The sequence below is a fragment of the Euprymna scolopes genome, chromosome 2 (assembly GCF_053919585.1).
Source record: "Euprymna scolopes isolate OS-2025 chromosome 2, ASM5391958v1, whole genome shotgun sequence".
Classification (NCBI taxonomy): Eukaryota; Metazoa; Mollusca; class Cephalopoda; order Sepiida; family Sepiolidae; genus Euprymna; species Euprymna scolopes.
This window is the reverse complement of record NC_136483.1, coordinates 139,445,106-139,464,518: the sequence shown is the minus strand read 5'-3', so window position 1 is coordinate 139,464,518 and position 19,413 is coordinate 139,445,106. Positions and strand designations below refer to the sequence as shown.

The 19,413-nt window shown below is 32.4% G+C and overlaps 1 protein-coding gene across 2 annotated transcripts in view; it reads right to left on the bottom strand.

Moving 5' to 3' along the window:
* Positions 1–16,461, bottom strand: part of LOC145296656 (TNF receptor-associated factor 2-like) — a 60,445-nt gene extending 43,984 nt beyond the window's left edge. The window contains exon 1 of one of the 2 annotated variants that reach the window (XM_080142612.1): positions 16,380–16,461. The gene's annotated coding sequence lies outside the window, so the exon portion shown is untranslated. Of the gene's footprint in view, positions 1–16,156 lie in introns of both variants that reach the window. The other variant, XM_080142596.1, reaches the window with a different exon arrangement.
* Between the last annotated feature and the right edge of the window lie 2,952 nt (positions 16,462–19,413).

Genomic DNA, 19,413 nt, shown 5'->3' with positions numbered 1-19,413 from the left:
TGACAAAGTTCTCTCTAATTCTCTCCTCTGATCTTGAGCACGTGGTACAATGGGGGAAGAGGTGACTGGTCACTTTTAATGCATCCAAAACCAAGCTTCTATCTTTACATCATCAATGCTCTGATCCCCATCTGGCATCAATTGAAATGGATAGCTCTCGTCTTGGGGAGGCTCTATGTTTTGACAAGCTTCTGGGTTTGACCTTTACTCCTGATCTGAAATGGAACACATACATCAAGTCTGTTGCCAGGGACGCTGGGAAAATGGTGGGATACTTCTACCGCTCCAGAAGATATCTCACTACTAATGCAATTCTCTATCTGTATAAAAACCAAGTACGTCCAAGGATGGAGTACTGCTGCCACATCTGGGCAGGAGCTGCCAAAAACAGCCTATCCTGCCTTGACAGAGTACAAAATAGACTTTGTGGTTTAGTGGGGGATGTCCTTTTCTCTTCCCTGCAACCTCTCTCCCACAGAAGAGACGTTGCGAGCCTGTCATTGTTTTATCATTATTTCCATGGTAGGTGCTCGTCTGAGCTCCAACCCCTCGTCCACCCTCGCCAATCTTTCACGACAAACACCCGTCTGGCTGAAACTACTGTCAATAATTTTCCCCACTCTTTATCTGTGCCTAAATTCAAACGTAGATTCCATGAGCAAAGTTCTTAGAACTGCACGCCAGTGGAACTCTCTGCCACTCTCCTGTTTCCCACCTGACTACAACTTGGACGTCTTCAAGTCCAACATAAACAAACTCCTGACAAACCGCCCCCCCCCCTTAAGTAAGATACTCTATTAAAACCCCCAATACTAATGATTACTACAATACTATCTCATTGATTACTGTACACGCAATGACCCTTATCCCTGAGTGACCTTCGGGCCTTGATAAGTGGTGACCCCAATGTAAAAAAAAAAAAAAAAAAGATTTAAAATTAAACTATGGATGAAGTTGCGCATGCACAGAAGCAATAGAAATATGTCGGCAAGTTGAAATGCACATTTTGCATTTCAACTTGCTGTCATATTTCTGTATGCATTATTCATCCATCAAAACAAAGATTTTACTCATTATAAACCATCCTTGATATATGATTACTATTTCCTGATAATTTCAGTGTGTGTTATGTGACCAGTAGTTTAAGAGTATAGCAATTAAATATTTTCGCATACATACATATACATATATATATATATATATATATATATATTTTTAGGCTTCCTTCAGTTTTGACAGACTATGTATACCATCTGTGTGTGAAATTTTTGTGGCAAGAGTTGCGCAACTCCAACCACACCTCTCCTGAGTCGACGTTGTTGAATACCAGTGGCAAGTGGAGGTTCAGGATAACTGGAAACAATGCCGAGGTAAGTGGAAAGCACATATAGCGCCTAGAATTTCCAAATGGTCACCCATTTGGCACTAGCCAGGCTCAATGTTGCTTAACTTCGGTGATCTGATGAGAATTAGTATGTCAACATGATTATACCATACATACATACATGCATATGTTTTATTTATAGACTAGCGGGGGGTACCCGGCACTGCCTGGGTGTTTGGAGGTGTGTGAGGTTTTGGGTAAAACAAAACTCCGGGGGTGGGTGGGGGTTAAAATAAAAAAAAAAGTTTTGGTAGGTGAGTATGAGGATCGAACCCGAACCCTTGACGCAAAGTTGGAAATTAAAGTGTGAAAAAAAAAAAAAAACGTGCGACGCTAACCACTGGGCCACCACAACATACAACAGAAACACGTTTGAATTTATTTATTTAAGTATTAAAAACAGAATTGACAGGTGGCCGTATAAAAAGTTTACTCTGCTGCTTCTATTTGACCTAATTAATGAGGTCAAATAGAAGTCACGCAGTTAACTTTTGCTGCGAGGCAGCGTTTGGGTTTGTTTACCCAACTTTGACTGGTTTTTTCCCCCAACAGATGTTGAGGAGGGGGAAACCAGCTCCCCATTGTCCAGATTGAATAGCAATTGTCTGATATAAGAGCAGTTTGTCCTCACATTGATCAAAGCTGATTGCTTCTGGACATTTCCTGGCGCGATGCCGAGAACACGTCCATTTGAATTTAGTTTCACTTTATTTATACTAAAAAGCAGGACAAACAGGCGACAGAGCGAAATAGCGTGAATCTCATAAAAGTCGACGTAAATAAATCTAGAGGCGACCCACATTTCCAAATCGTAGATATTATTACCTAGGGGCTATATAAATAGTTCTAAGCGATCGTAACCCCTCGGGAGCGTGTGCGAAAAAACCTTTGCGAGGCATACACGAAATAGTCACACACATTTTGCCTTTTATATATATATAGACTAGCACGGATACCCGGCATTGCCAAAGTGTGTGGAGGTGGAGTAAGGAACCCCAAGCGAGGGAGGGGAATAAAAACTGGTACTAGCGGGGGGGGGGATCACAACAGCAGTTGGCAGTTTGGGTGAAAGGTGTTTAAAAAAAAAAAAAAAAAGAGGTAGTAGGCAGGCAGGCATGAACCTGTAGCACAAAGGAGGAAAAAAAAAATGTAACGTGTTAGCCGATGTCGCCATCGTGCAACTGGAAGTCAAGAGCATTGAAATTAAGCATAGTCAATCCAACATTGACGATGATGTGCTAAAATGTTGGTGACAAAAGCGACTACTCCTTGTACAAAACTGCCCAGTTGAGGGTGAAGGAATGAATGTTTTTGGGCAATTTCTCAATATTTGTCGTCTGAAGGATCTAATTTCAATACTGATCACGTGAGGATTTGTCACGTGCGTCAAAAGATTTTGGCAGACATACAAACACACGCACATACACACACTTTGTCTTTTGCCCAGGTGTGGAGAGTTGGGGGGGGGGATCAAAACAACAGTAGGCAGCCCAGGTGGAGAGAGGTCTTAAAAAGAAATTGGTAGTAATGGGGTTCCCTGGCGTTGTCTGGGCTGATTAAGGAACCCCAGGGGGGATTAAAAAAAAATAAATTGGTAGTGGGGGGGGCGAAATAACTGTAAGCAGTTTGGATGGCGTGAGAAAAAAAGGGGGTGTAGGCAGGCAAGCTTAAACCCATAATGCGAAGGAGTAAAAGAAAGTGAAAAAAACATAACATTTTAGCCGATATGTCCATAGCCAAACCGGAAGTGGAGAGCGTTGAAATTAAGCCAAGTCAATCGGAAAGAAAATGGTGACTTGCACAAATGTCGACGAAAAAAACAACCCTTCCTTGTAAAAAAAACGGCTGAGTTTAAGGTGAAGGAATTAATGTTTTTGGCCAAATTTTTTATATTTGTCGTCCGAAGCACAGAGCTTTAAAATGATACCAATCTCGTCAGGATCCGTAGTCTCTATCAAAAGTTTTTGAGAGACATACAAGCGTACACATTTTCGCTTTTATATATATAGACTAGCGGGGGTACCCGGCTTTGGCCAGGTGGAGGATATTAGCACAAGGATGAAGCAATGTTAAGAATGGCTTCCACATGGGTAAAATAAAAAAAAGAGACAGAGAGGTGGGTAATTAGTTTTCCACGCTAACCATTAGGCCCAAGAGGATAGTGAATTGAAATAAAAAAATTTTAAAAAGAGAGAGAGGGGATACCGAACTCAAAAACGTAGGGTAATTAGTCTTCCTTGCTAACCATTAGGCAAAAGAGGATAGTGAATTCAACAAGTTGGTAGTTAAATTAAGAATCATGGGAGTCCCCACACATGCGCAGAAATGAACGTTGCTTTTAAAACTGGCCGGGGGTCAGATGCGACAATTTGTTTAAAAATGAAATTTTCTCAGGTTTTCCCCTCCATTGACCGAGAACTAATCTCATTTTGTTGCAGTGCCGACCACTAGGCTGTCGAGCTGTCATTTCGCTTTATACAAAAAAGTCAAACAAACACCCAAAGCGATCTGGGACATGCAAAAACTTCTTGCGGATCTAACCGACGCGAGAAGCCCCACCCAAAAAGCCTTTTATGAACATACACTAACGCTCGCACCCATTTTCCCTTATATATATATATATATACTAGCAGGGGTACCCAGCATTGCCCGGGTGTTTGGAGGTGTGTGTGGTGTTAAATAAAAAAGAAACCGGGGGGGGGGGGGGGTAGGAGCGAACCCGAAGCCCTGAGGCGAAGTTTGAAAATAAAATCGGCCAGCCAGAATGAGTTACTGAAAGATGTTTGAATTTATTTAAGTAAGAACCAAATTGACGGGTGCGCACACGGAAGTCGTCGAGCATTACGACGACGATGGAAGCTATTCAGCAAATGAGGTCAATGACCAGGTTTGTTTGTTATAAGCGAAGTAAAAAAAGAAGAAAACAACGTTAAAACTTAAGCGGGAAGGGGGGGTAATCAAAACATCGAAAAAAAAAACACAAAAAAAACTAACGTAAGGCAAACGAACGATGTTGAAAACAGAAAAATGAACACGTGAAAAATGGCTTAAATAAGCCTGTTTCGATATTAAAATTTTAAAAATCGGTGGGTACCCGGGTGTTTTTGGGTGTGTGGTCGGGGGTGAATAAGCGAAGTAAAAAAAAAAAAAACAGAAAAACGAACATTACGTGAAAAATGGCTTAAATAACACTGCTTCAATATTTAAATTTAAAAAATCGAAAAAAAAAAAAAAAAAAGACATCCAACACCATTATTCAAATCCAAAACGTTTAGATAATGAACAAACGCGCTAATCAACTGACCTAACACGACGTACATGAAATTTAAACAGTTTTTCAACTATTTAAAGTAAATCAGGTCACGACGTCATCTGACGCATGCGTAGAACCGGTCGTCGTCACGAGAGTACCGTTTTTGTTGACCCCCCCCCCGTCAAAAACTGTTGATCTCGGGGTGAAAAATTAACGTTTTTGGCCAATTTTTCAATATTTTTCGAGCGAAGGATGGAGCTTCAATATGATACCGAGTTTGTGAATTTTTGTTGTGTCTGTCGAAGGTTTTTAGCAGACACACAAACATACATACACACATTTTCGCTTTATATATATATATATATATATATATATATAAGAGCAAATAGTTAATAAAACATGTTAAAAAACACTTTGAAAAAGAGTTAAAAACATATTTAATCTGAAAAGGAAACACTTAATAAATGGATAGTCCTTAATCCGCAGAGTTTTGAAGAAATACTTTCCTTCTCATCAGAGGGTAGGAATTAGCAAAATGTGGGATCGGATTTTGCTTGCAAAAGTATTTGATGAAACTGCAAGTAAGTAAAAGATCTTACTTGATAACAAGAAGTGAAGCAGAGGTAATATGGTGAAGAAAAGGGTGATTTCACGTGAATGGATAGTCTGGTGAAAGGTAAATTATCCAATGACGGTAAAATCCAAAAACGTAAATCCAAGGAAATCACGTAATTGGAAGATGGTCCAAAATAATCCAAAAGGCCAAAATCCATGGAATAATTCACAAATATGTACAAGGATAGTCCTTAATCTGCGGAGTTTCAAAAAAATACTTTCCTTCTCATCAGAGGGTAGGAATTAGCAAAATGCGGAATCGGATTTTGCATACAAAAGTATTTGATGAAACTGCAAATGAGTCAAAGATCTTACTTGATAACAAAAAGTGAAGCAGAGGGAATATGGTGAAAAAAATGTGATTTCATGTGAATGGATAGTCTGGTAAAAGGTAAAGTATCATTGGGAGGACGAAGGCATAGTTAACTATTCTGTACTTTCATCTATCAATTCAATGAATATAACTAACTAGTGATAAAAATTAAGTTAACTCGAAAATCGTACCCTCCCAAAAAGTAAAGTTTAGGTATCTTATCTCTTCTACCCCCCCCCCTTAAAATGTTAGCAATGAACATAAAAATCCTTAAAAAAAGTATAAATTAGGCCCCCCCCCAAAAAAAAAAATCAAAATCTGTTTGTTATTTCAACAGCTTTAAAAAGATGTTCAAAGTAATTATAAAAAAATAAATAGTAGTCGATTACTTTTGAGTCGAAAATTAACGTAGGAGGAGCAGGAGCACCGACAACATGGTCCATAAGCGGTTAAAAGAAAATATTTTTTTGTTCTGTTTCAAATAAAAGAATTCTTCCCTGATTACATACCGTGCTGAAAAAATAACAATGATTTTGAAAGCTATTTTGAAAATGAGAGGAGCGTCTTAGCCAAACAATTTATACTTTCATATATGAAACAAAATGTGCCAAACGAAGAAGTTAAAAAAAAAAACAAAAAAAAAAAACTTTATAACAAAGAAATGTTACCAAAAGCAAGATGAGTTACTGTTCTACTTACATGGATAAGTGTTTTAGTTGAGGTATTTGTAGCATATTTTTTCAGTAAGTACGTGCAAAATGAATGGCGAATCCCTAAAATGTATAGATATTTTAACCCTTCCCTTCATATAAAAATTCAAGAAATTAACCAATTTTAATGAAATTTTCAATATTTATTAATTAACAATCACAGAATATAATGAACCCATTATTTCTTTTTAATTGCAGTGAAAATGTATTATTTTTGTGAACAAAAAAAAAAAAAACCTTTGCTAAAGTTAAAGTTTTAAGTACTAAAAAAAAGAAAAGATGCATGAATTTCTGTTTTTTTTTTTTATAAAAATTTAAGTATTGTAGATGTTTACAATTGAAAAAATTGTTTTCATATTAAAGGAACATTATGAAAAAAGCCAATAAAGACCGTGTTAATGAAATCAATATAACTGTTAGAAAAATTAATTTCTTGAACTATCAATATTATCATTGAATTGAGCATTGTTTATTTAATATTTTGACCAAAAAATAATGTAATTGAAAAAAAATATTTCATGTGATTCTCGAATGTAATATGAGAATTTCGAATGTAATATTATAACATTTTTCATGATGTAAACACCTGCGTCAAATTTTTTTTTTATAATCCTGAAAATAAAATAAAAATTGAGATCCAGGATCACTAAGAAAAAATAATATAAAAAATGATATTTTTAATAAAGATTGATTTAGACAAATATGAATGGCCAAAATTGTAACAAAAAAAAAAAAAAAAAAAAAAAAAAAAAAAAGTAAACAGACAGGATTTCCATTTTACCATTAATTAATCGTTAAAACACATTTGAGAATAAATCGAGTCATCATGTAAATAAATATTCTAATTAAATAAACACTTTCCTTTTTATTATAACAAATAAGATTATCTAAATTAATGAATATTTTCATAATCTTCAAACGTACAGAAATTAAGGTATAATAAGGTTTCAATTCCTCTATAAATTTTAAAATAAAATTAGCTTCCTGACATTTTGGGCTTCCGTAGAACTTATGCACAATACCTTTTCGTTTGTTTTGATTGTGCTAAGCTAGAATCTCTTGCTTTTGGGGGCTCATTAAGTTATTTTTTGTACAAAGTGTTTTTTTTTTTTTTTTTAAATTTCATTTAATATCTTAGGATATTACTAATTATCTTTGAAATAGTTCCAGAAAACTAATATTTTTCTTTCAAGGGATTTTTACAATGAATTTATTTAACTTCAAAATTTAACTGAACTTGTCCGTTTTCAAATGTCGCCATGAAAACCTTTTTCATTATACCTTTTTTTTTCATGTGTAAAAATACTTTTTTCCTTTTGGAAATTAACTCTAGGCTTTAATCTTTCAAATATAATCAAAAACTAATCGGAAGCCTACAAAAAATTATGATAAACCGCCTTTCAAAATGTTGGGGACGCACTCCTGCTAGTTGGAATAATGAAATATTCCATGACGTCACTTTCATGTAACAAGAACCGGTTTACCAAAGGAGTCAGAAACAGACACGCAGAGAGTATGGTCGTCACCACAAGTCCAGCAGTGAGCAAAGATATTGCTCAATTACCTCTTTTATGTATTTTTGTTAATACATATTTATTTAATTGTTACTGTGTATTCCTTGTCAATTATTCAAACACTAACTCCACAACACAAAAGTATGTCCCCCTATCAATTTTACACATACCTATTTTCCAGTGTTTATGTTTCTGAAAACGTAATAAACACAAATATTGTAAAAAAATTAATTCTAATTTGAATATCCTGAAAAGGAAAGAAAGCAACACTTTCTGTTAACTGTATGAATATAATGTGTACGTTAATCTAAAAATGTAATAAACAGAAATACTGCAAAAAAAAGTAATGTAACTTGCAAAGTCTATGCCAAAACATGTTGCACATTCCCGGTTGTGTATGTTATTGGCGAATTTGTAAGGTTGTCTGTAGACACCTAAATTCACTGTATAGTCTTATGGAAGCGAAGAGATCCAGTAGATAATATTTTGATTCATTTAGGTTACCGTAGCTGTCACTATATATAGTAAGTGTATTCAGATTTAGAAGTATACAAATGGAATCCTTGCATATATGTAGTGTACACATAATTTTGTAAACTTTTTTAAAAGTCTTATGAAATCGAATTAAACGCAGCTAAATGATATGGTAAAATACAGTTTGTTTTCATGCCATTTGTATGCAAAGTCGAATATGTTTTTGTAAGCTGAGGTGTTCGTTTTTATGACAATCTACTCTCTCTAAAACTAAGTGTATGCAATCATAGTTAGCTGGTTGTTTCGGTTTAAACTGTTATTACGGAGGAGAGATTTGGATCAGAGTAAAAGCCTTAGCTAACCTCTCAGTGGGTTTACATATTTGAGAGAGTACGTCCAACAGGAAAAAAAATAGAAATTTTAAGACAAGCACAAAATGGGTGTATTGTAGGCTAAGAAACATGTTTCAGTAGTAATTGTACTGTGAACATAAAAGTTGTGCAGAGGAAGTATTTACTTTACTCTTATATATATATATATATATATATAAAGAGTAATATTTGGTTTACAGAAAGAAAAATGTAAACACAAAAATGAATATAAATATTATATAAATCTAAATAATTATAAAACTCAAATGATCTTGTAACGATGTATGTAACCCACATTCCGGTTTACGACATCCGGTTGCGCATGACCTGCGCACTGAAATATTAACTTTATTATTTCAAAATTATTATGTAACATGGGAACAGTGGGGTTTGAAATAACTTAAACATAATACAGAAATGAAAAAAAAAAAAAAAAAAAAAAAAGCAGATACATCAAAATTTGAATTTAACTATAAGTATTATGGTATCTGTTCAGTGCACATTTACCTATAAGTATGGCCAACCACTTATAATTCAGTAACTGTAAATTTTTTTTTTTCAAAAATAATCAATTATAACAAACAGAACGACTCATAGAAATCTATCTATATTCTTTTTTCATTTTAATATACTTTCATAGAAATGTTTCTGTTATGTAAAAAAATAATATTTTCTTTACATCACAAGTGTCATGCTCATACATGAATTCCATAGCTAATATAACATACTAACCCAACGGGTCACGGGTAGTCTAGTATTTATATAAAATCCAAACCAAATGGAAAAGCTCAATAAATCCAACAAGGAGATAAAGCTTAAATATAATATGAAATAAAAATCTTGATATTGAAATTTATTCAAATTTTCCACAAAAAAAATGATTGTTAAATGACTTATTTTCTGCAAATATGATAAACGTCATATTATTTGTTTCCTGTGATGCATTAACCTGCAAAATTTATTGTATATTTTGCAAACCTCTTCCCTCTGATGAGAAGAATTTCATTCTTCGAAACTCCATGGAATAAGGGTTTTTTCTTGTTTTATTTGTACTCCTTGTCGAATAATTAAAATTTTGTATACTTTCCTTATAGCTTTATAAGTTTGTTTTCTTGAAAATTTAAATAAATTTTCAATATCAAGATTTTTATTTTATATTATACATATATATGCATACACATATATATTAGGGGTGTATCAATTAATCAGCAGGTAATCGGTAATCGGCCACTTTTCCTATTAATCAGTAATCGGTTAATTTGCTGATTATTTGGTGAATTCATTACTTTTCTCTTTTCTATTAAATTTAAACCATTTTATCACTGCCAAGTGACTCATCAGCTAGCTTTGACATATTAACTGCTAATTTAACTTAACATTTGTTAAGTGTCTGGTCATTATTATAGCTTTTTGTCTTTTATTAAATAAAATTACAAAATTCAAAGTATAATTTCCAATTCTTAAATGAATATAATTAAACAATTAGATAAGAAAAACAGAATTATAAACCAACCACAAAGTACAAATTGTAATTTTTAAGTGAATAATTATAAACTGAAGCTCTGCTCCTACTTCTGCTCTACATCCTCTTCTATTCTTGCTGTCTGCCTCCTCTGCTCTCATAGACTTCCCAGTCTTTAAAGTTGAATATTTTTAAGTTGTAATGTGGAAACATTAGTTTTTCTATTCTTAGGACACAGCCTGTTCCAAAGAGTCTCTCACTCTCCACAGTTAAAGGTGGTGCGCTTAAATATTTTTAAGCCAGTTTACTCAGCAGTTGTAAGGTCTCCTGTGTCTTCTACCACTGAAATGGATGATCATCTCTGGTGATTAGTGGTAAAGCTATGCAATAATTAAGTTCTTTTGTGCACTTAAGCTTAAGGGATTTACTTCTTTTCAGTTTAGATTGTGATTCTTGCATTTCTGTTGTATTTGCAGTCTCCAGGTTTAACTCAGCTTCTATCTGCTCTAAGTTTTGATTTGTTTCTGTAGGCTTATTCAAAGCTAATTCAAACATGTTTGAAAGAAATAAGTTTTATTTTCACTTTGATCTTATTTACCCTCAACAAAGCTTGAAGAAGTGTATCCTGCCGATTCTACTTCATTATCATGAGTAGAAAGTAGGTGTAGAATCCAATTCTTAATAGTGTTTTCAAAGTTATTCTTTTGAAATTTACATTTGAATCTTGGATCTAGGAAAGTACACGCAAGTTTTTATCATTATCTTGTTTCCATTGATTCACGGAATTGTGCAACAGTGGTAAGAAGTCCACTAAAGTCAGAAATATCAGAATTAGATTGGACAGCTTTTGAAAGAAATAACATCAAAACTAAAATTGTAGGTACTATCATCGATATGGTTGAAATTCTGTGACTTGCTTTTTTGATTTCTTCAAATGGACTCAGTAACTGGATAATTTTTTTTTTGAACAAGTCCCCATTGATAAGTTGTTAAGGTAGCATAATTACATCAGCTTTTTATTATTCTAAATTTCTTTTTAACATATGTTGAATTCGACTGTGTGGTCACATCTTGAACGAGTTTATGTTTTTCCAAATTAAGCTGATCCTGTATTTCAGTTAATTTGATAATTGCTAAAGGAGAGTGATTAACGTGAGAGACTATATTTTTGTCAGTTGTGTAATGATTGTCTTAACAGCCTGTTGGGAAAATAATGAGTCATTTATTGAGAGTTGCAATGTACGTATGAGGCATGATAGTGATTCTAAACCACATTCCCTGACACCAATAACCATATTTGTTCCTGAACCCTGCAAGACTAAGAAAACTTTGTTGAAGATTTTATACTCATTCAGAACATTTTACACTTATGTTTACACCTGTGTGTGCACCAAGGAATGAAACAACATTAAGCACAGCTCTGCACTGTTCAAAGCCATTTGAAAGCAAATGAGCTGTCAAACTCAGAAAGGGAACATTACTAGCAGCAGCTGTCCAAATGTCTGTAGTCAAAAAAAAAAAATGCTAAATTTCATAAATTGATGAGTGAATTTTTGTTTTTATTTTTTTAAATATATTGGGAATTATTTTTTCAGTGAAGTACTTTTTTTAATAGAATATTGTAATTTGGACAAAGTTTTGCAATAAACTTATTAAATTACAGAATATGCTTGAATATTAACAGCAATCATTTCTCTCATCAGATAATTGATCTCTTGTGACTTGTGGTCATTAATATTCTAAATCAATGGCCAATATTGATTCTGTAGTAGTTTAGTGTTTCACTGGCGGCAGTTGCTGCTACTTGTTCCTGGAATATCTTTCCTTGAATATTCATTATGCTTTCTTTTGTTATCTGCAACTTTCGCTTCTTTTGAATGAAGCTTTTTAAGATGACTTAACATATTAGTTATTGTAAAAGTTTTGGCTGATTTGTCACTCTTATGTGATGGTTTGACATAACTTGCAGCAAAAAAAGGGAAATAATATTAGTATCATTTATGACAGCAAAATTTGCTGATAAATTGGCATTAGAAAACCGATTAATCTGTAATCGGCCAATTATCAAATACCGATTAATCGGTGATAAGCGACTTTGCTCGTTGGTACATCCCTAATATATATATATATATATATATATATATATATATATATATATATATATATATTAATCTTAAATTTTAGTCTTAAATCCTTGATTGCTGGTTAAAATTTTTTCAAGATTTTTCTTCAAATATTATTTTTTCTTTAGTTTATATCCAAGGTTTTGATTATTATCAATAATTCTAGTGTTTTAACCCAAATTTTTAATGCTCATTTCTTAACTCTAATTCTTAGCTATTAATAATTTAAATTTTTAATATTTACAATGTATTTTTAGAAATTATAAATTAAATATATCTTATTATTAAGGTTATATTACAAAATTATTATTATTACTATTATTATATTTATTATTTATTATTATATTATCATATGTACTAACATTTTTGTTTTTGTTATCATTATAATAATAAATATAATGATGACAATAACATTATCATCATTATTATATTTATATTCATCACTGCTATTATATATTTTTTATAATATATATTATTATTACATTGTTATTATTATCATTTTTATTATATTTTTTGTTATTATTATGGTTCCGTCCAAATTCCTGAGTTTGACAAACATTTCCCGAGTTCAACAAAATGTACCTGAAGGCTGGAGGTTACATCGACCGAAACGTTATGAAAATGACACTCAAGATGAGAACAATAGCCTGAAGAATCCAAATAATACAAATCAGAGACAACGCTGAAAAACGAAAACCACAGTACAATTTGAGACAGGAAGGTGCAAACAGATAAGCTCATCCAAAGAAGTAAACTGGATGTCATAATAAGTGGGAAAGAAACTCAAAGTTTAGATTTTACTATTGCAGTAAACCACAGGGTGAAGATTAAGAAGACGGGGGGGGGGGAACACACTGAACTTGTAAGAGAACTGAAAGGAATACAAAACATGAAGAAAATCAATACCAATAATTATAGGACTACTAGGAATAGTCTCGAAAAACTTAGAAAAGAGACAATGAGAAATTGGAATCAAGGAGAAGACAGATTATACAGCAGACGGTAATGCTGAAAACAGACGAAATCTTAAGGAAAACCCTCCCTCAAATGCAGAAATTAACCCATATAAACTACAAACACTACACAGCCAACTGGAAACTACAACAGAAGTGCCAATCTGAATAAACACCAAATTTTCATATAAATTATTTAATTTCATTACAAATCTGAGAATTTTTAAATATAATTTTTTTTTTTTTTTTATGTTCACCCCTAACAAGGCATATCGCCACTTGGACATAAAGTGCTTCTAGTTGGGACCATACCTAGGAAAGATTAACAAGATGTTGGTTTACGTTGCATTTAAACTTCTGCATATCAGTACAGTCAGGGAAGCAGGTAGCAAGAAGGGAATTCCAAAGTCTAGCAATTCGAGGGAAGAAACTATTAGAGATGAAAGCTTTCTGGCATTTAGGGACCCCAGCAGGGAAAAGGTGAGACTTTGTTGTTAAGCGGGTTTGTCTAGAATATGTACGTCGAGGGGAGACAAGTGTAACGAGTTCATCAGAGCATATTCCATTAAAATATTTGTAAAACAGGCACAGAGATGCAACATTGCGATGATGGGACAGGGGTTGGAGTTGAGTTGACAAAGTGGGATCTATTAGATTGAAAACTCTTTTTTTAGACCATGTTCAAGAGGGAGAGGTTAGTGGTAAATTAATTAATTAGTGTAAAACGTTTATGGAAGTCTGATTCAATGCCCATTTACCAACTTGAATTCTAGCCAAACATTAAGAGCACAATTACCGAAATCATGTTTTGTTGTGCACCTGAGAGGGGGAGGAGATCAACAGGCTTTAACATAGGTTTCGAATTTCGCTTGTCTCAAAAAGTTTGAATAAAATAAAAAATACGAATATCTGGCTAAATAAATAAGAATTACGTAATATGGCGTACGCGTACCCCAACATGTTCGCAACTCCTCTTCTAAAAGCATTGAACGAATTGTTTTTATTACTAAAGATTAAACGTTAAACTTCGAAATCAGTTGGTACTTTTACCACAGATCTATTTTTTAAGATTGCAGAAACAGAGGACATAACTCAGATTGCTTATTTCAGAAAGCATGTTTTAGATTATGACAATTTTTGAGCTAAATAATAACATTTAAAAAGCCATTCTTAACATGGCGAGGGTGTTTTGTTTGTCTAATTAAATTAATGAACTGATTTTTTTTGATTTTTTGTTAAACTGATTTATCTTCCTTGTTTGTTCTGTAGAAGCACCCAAAGTTTCAACCGAACTATTCAAGTTAAAGATGCTGTTCGGTTCAAATTCTGTATAAGCACCCCCCCCCCCATATTTAAGAGCATTTTCTGTTTAATGTTTTTTTTTTTTTTTTTTTTTAAATCCTACACGTACGAGCTATGAACAATAATTTGTCACGGTAAACGTTGTTGTTCATTGTGCATTTTGTAGATTAAATATCTTACAAATAGTCTAACTGTTAAGTTAACGTTTACTTTATTAAAAATCAAAAATTCAACATGGCGACGTTACCGCAAGCAAAGTTAGTAATAAAATTCTATTATGCCGCCACAAAACTGGATCTGGACGACTCGCCAGGGTTGATGTCTTTTCTTAATTAAACCACTAACCCTAAGTCCAAGTTGGCAACATGCCAACACGGACTTTAAGAGTTAGTGCCCTTTTGTCGCCTTTTATTAGCAAAGTAAAGTACTAATTGTACCGAAACGTCCGGTTTCGCAATTTTTTCCATGTTAATGTCAATGCCGTCATGTTGAATTTGGGGATCTCTTGGCAGTATGAAGATGAGAAACAATAAACATTTATACACGCAAAATTAGACAGCCATTTTTTATATGGGGCGGGAGAGCTAAACACGTGTTGGGAGATATGGATCTCCTCAAAAAAAGGACACAGAAATAAAAACTGCAACACTAGGATACACGTAAGGCAACACTAGGATACACGGTTGCTATTAGCAACAGAAATTATTTCGGCATTGGAACCGGCGATTTCGAAGTAACTCGGGTGTGCTCGGGCCTGCTCGGCTGATGACGAGAAGAACCGGAAACGGTCAACAAGTTGTTTTCTGCATATTAAGATGTTATTTTCCAATGAATTTCAGTGATTGTCCCCCATTCTTAATATGGGGAGGGGATCTGTAAGAATTTATGTTTATTGTAATAAGGCTCACCCGGCCGTACCCGGTTATCCCCGTCATCTGCCGGGTAGACCCGAGTAACTTTGTGGAAATCGCGGGATGAAAGCAAAAGTATCGTTATTTTTAAAATTGGGAAATTAGTTAAAAACTATTTTTATTTTCGTAATCATATGTGAAATATTTACGTTTAAAAAAAAAAAAAGTTTCATATTAATAAAGGGTCCTGTATTTTACTTCCTGCCAATAAACAAAATGCATGAGTAAAACAAAATAAATTTGCTTGAGTCACAATGTTTACAGTGAACACACACTACACTCTGATCCCGGTTAATCTTTAGTAATTTTTTTTTTTTTTTAAATATTCAGTTTTTATAAAAGGGGCGAAGTATTTATTAGCCGAATAGAGAACAATAAAAAAAAAAAAACTCTGCAGAATACGGACCGTGCTGAAATAATAACGTTATTACTTAGAAGTCCAGTCTTAACATGCGGAGGGGCGGACGTTTTGTAACTATTCTGTACTTTCACCTAATAATTAAAAAAAAAAAAAAAAAAAATACCGAAAAAACTGAATTTAACTTGAGAATTTTATCTGGGGGAAAAAAAAACACGGTCGGTATTCTGCATAAGTACCCAATAAAATACACGTTACTTTGCGCTACGTATAAAAAAGATCATATAAATAAATGACAGTCAATAAGACGAATTAAAATTAATAATTTTAGCAAAATACTAATATATGATAGTATAGATAGGGTTAAATGGAAATTACATTGAAAATTCCTTAAGCAAAAAAGTATGTCTTACTTGAGAAGCAGTTAGAAATTCCATGAAGAACTGTGGAAATCCCCTTCACTAAAAATACAAAAAAAATATCGTGTTATTTCCTCTTTGCCCACCTTTTCTTCTTTTTCTATTTGATTTTATTTGCTGTAATTTTCACAGCTTTTTTTGTTGCTCGTGTTTTTTTTTTTTTTGTTTTTTCTCAAAGTATTTTTAGGTATTGGTTATCTTGAACATTGCAACTTACTGATGGCTGCCAATGATTCGTCTTTCATTTTGACCGGTGTAAGGGCAAAATAATTCGCCGTATTATTTTGGCACTTTTTTTTTTCTTTTTTTCAAATAATAATTTGTTGGTTATCTTTACGATTAATGTTTCCATTTTACTTCCGGTTCAATAATGTACTTGACATATACTATCTGGAATTGTAAACTTTTTAAAAGTATGGAAACTTATACCAGTTACAAAAAAAAAAAAAAAAAAAACTGAACTAAAACTACTTTGTTTTCTGATATACTCTTTTTTTTTTTAACATCAACTAGAAATTTGTGGTATTCAGTTTTTAGGTACGAGCAAAAATGTCGATATAAAGATGGGGGGGGGGACATAGTTTTGAAAGCCGGTTTATCATAATTTATTTGTAGGTTTCCGACTATTTTTTGATTGTATTTGAAAGATTAAGGACAAAAGTTAATTCCCAGAAGGAAAAAATAATACTTGTAAACGTTAAGAAAAAAAAAAAAAAAAAAGAGTTATAATGAAAAATGTTTTCACGGCTGACAATTTCATCAAAATTGTGAAGTTAAATAAATTATTGTAAAAATCCTTTGAAAGATAAATATTAGTTTTCTGTGTCTATTTCAAAGATAATTAGTAAAGTTCTAACGCATTGAATTAAATGAAATAAAATAAAACTTGTTTGTACAAAAAAAAAAGAAAAAGAAAGCTTTATTAGCCCCCAAAAGCGAGAATCACGAATCACAACAAAGCCCAAATGTCAGATAGTCGAAAAAGGCTGTCTGTAAATGACGTCAGGTAGTTTAAAGGAGGTAGGGATGCTGGCTTTCTTTTCTTTTCTTCCCCTCCAGCCAATCTGTACATTCCTATCGTGAACGTTTGTATCATTTTTACTGTTTTTTAATTTAATTATTTTTCTATGTTCTTGCTTTTAAATTTAAAAAAACAAATATTCATTTTTCAAGAGTGTAAAAAAATTATGTTACACCAAAAGTTTCACATTCATTCAAGCAAATGAAATTCATTTAGTCCTGTAAATTTCCATGTATTTTTAACGTTTGTTTTGATGGAGCCGTTCCGTTTAAGTTAACAAATTTACCGAATTTCCATTACTAACGATTACTATATTGTCTAATTGACTACTGTACACTCTTAACCTTATCCTCGAATGGTCTCTGAGCCTTGATAAGTGGTGATTCCTATGTAAAAAAAAAAACAAACAAACTTTATACGGGTTTAATTTTTTTTTTATAAGTGATATATATATATATATATATATATATATATATATATATATATATATATATAATAGAGAGAGAGAGAGAGAGAAAGAAATAAAAAGGAACAAACCGAGTTATGTGTTCATCAACGTTTTGTATTTATTTCGAGAATTCCTATATATATATATATATATATATATATATATATATATATATATATATATATATATATATATATATATATATATATATATATATATATATAATAGGACAACAAGAGAATGAAATGAAGACACAAAACTATATATAGGTAGATATAGAATGGATCATTTATTGAATAATGGAATACAGACAAAATTTGGGGGATAGAAGGGACTCTTTATGCCAGGGCATTTCGAAGCCTAATACTTCTCATCAGAAGAGTAGAGAAGGTGCTAGGTAGCATGGTGGGGATGCGGCGTCTAGCGTAAGGTTCGTTAGGGATGAAAAAGATTAAGAGGAATTATAGAGTGTTGGGGGAAGCTTTAATGAATTCTAAATAAATAAGGAGAAGTTTATTATATATAGTATGATATATAAGAGTATAAATTGTCTTTAACATAGTATTTAGATTAAGGGGTAAATGTGTTATGGTTGAATAGGGGGTGTATTGCTGCTGTGTGGTGATTTATTTTAACGGTTTATGGGGTGTCTATTTTCTATGGAGCGGGTAATTTTTGATTAATTTGGGGGGGGGGTTATGTAAGGATGTAAAACTGGAAGGTAATATGCTGCAATATATTTATAAGTTTCTACTGTTATGATATATGGAGTATGATCATAAGGGGTCGGTTGGAGATTAGGGTAGCAATGTCTATGAGTGCATATAACTTGATGTAAAAGGTTAAGTATACATATTGATGTTAAAATGGGAGAGTGAGGGAACCATAGCTACTAATGAGAGTGGTAAAAATATACCAAATAATAGTAGGGTAGTTATAATAGTACGGAAGATAATAGTAATGACAATTATAATAATAGTAGTAATAATAAAGTTGGATATAAATTAGATGTAAAATTAAATATGAAAAAAAAAAATTATATTAAGAAAAATAGAATAAAATAAAAATAAACGCAAAATTTAAAGTAAACATTAAATTTAAACATTAAATATAATTTTACCAATAGTTGTGATAAAATTAAATTCAAAATTACTGTTAATGACAGTAATGACACTCCTTTTGAAATTTTCATCTTTATTTTTCTCGTTATCTACTGAATATTTTTAATGAAATCTATATGAAATATGTTCCTTATTAAATTGTAAAGATTTTCTATTCTGAAAGAAGTTTTAAAAAATTTAATCTAAAAAAGTTATTTTAAAGTTTTTGTTAAACAAATTCAGATTTTCTTATTATTCAGACATGTATGACAAAGACGGATTTGCAAAAAAGAGTTGTGGTATGAGGAGAATTACGAACTGAAACAGAGAGAATATTCAGACCTGTAATAATACAAAGAGGTGGTTGCAAAAATGAGATGTGGTGAGAGGAGAAATACAATCTGAAATAGATAGATAGAAATACATACAAAAGCACATTCATCTTTTTTTTTTATCCAAATTAATAAATTAAATAAAATATAATCTTAAAAAGATACGATACAAGTTAGAAAAGCATTTCATCCAAGGCATGAAAATTGTTAAACAAAATGTTTTTACTATAGCCTATAGTAAAAAACATTTTGTTTAACAATTTTCATAATAAAGGTACAAGATTCAATTTGAAATTTATTTATCTTCAAAGTGCACTTTTATGCATTTTACAAAGTAAGGTAGTAAAAAC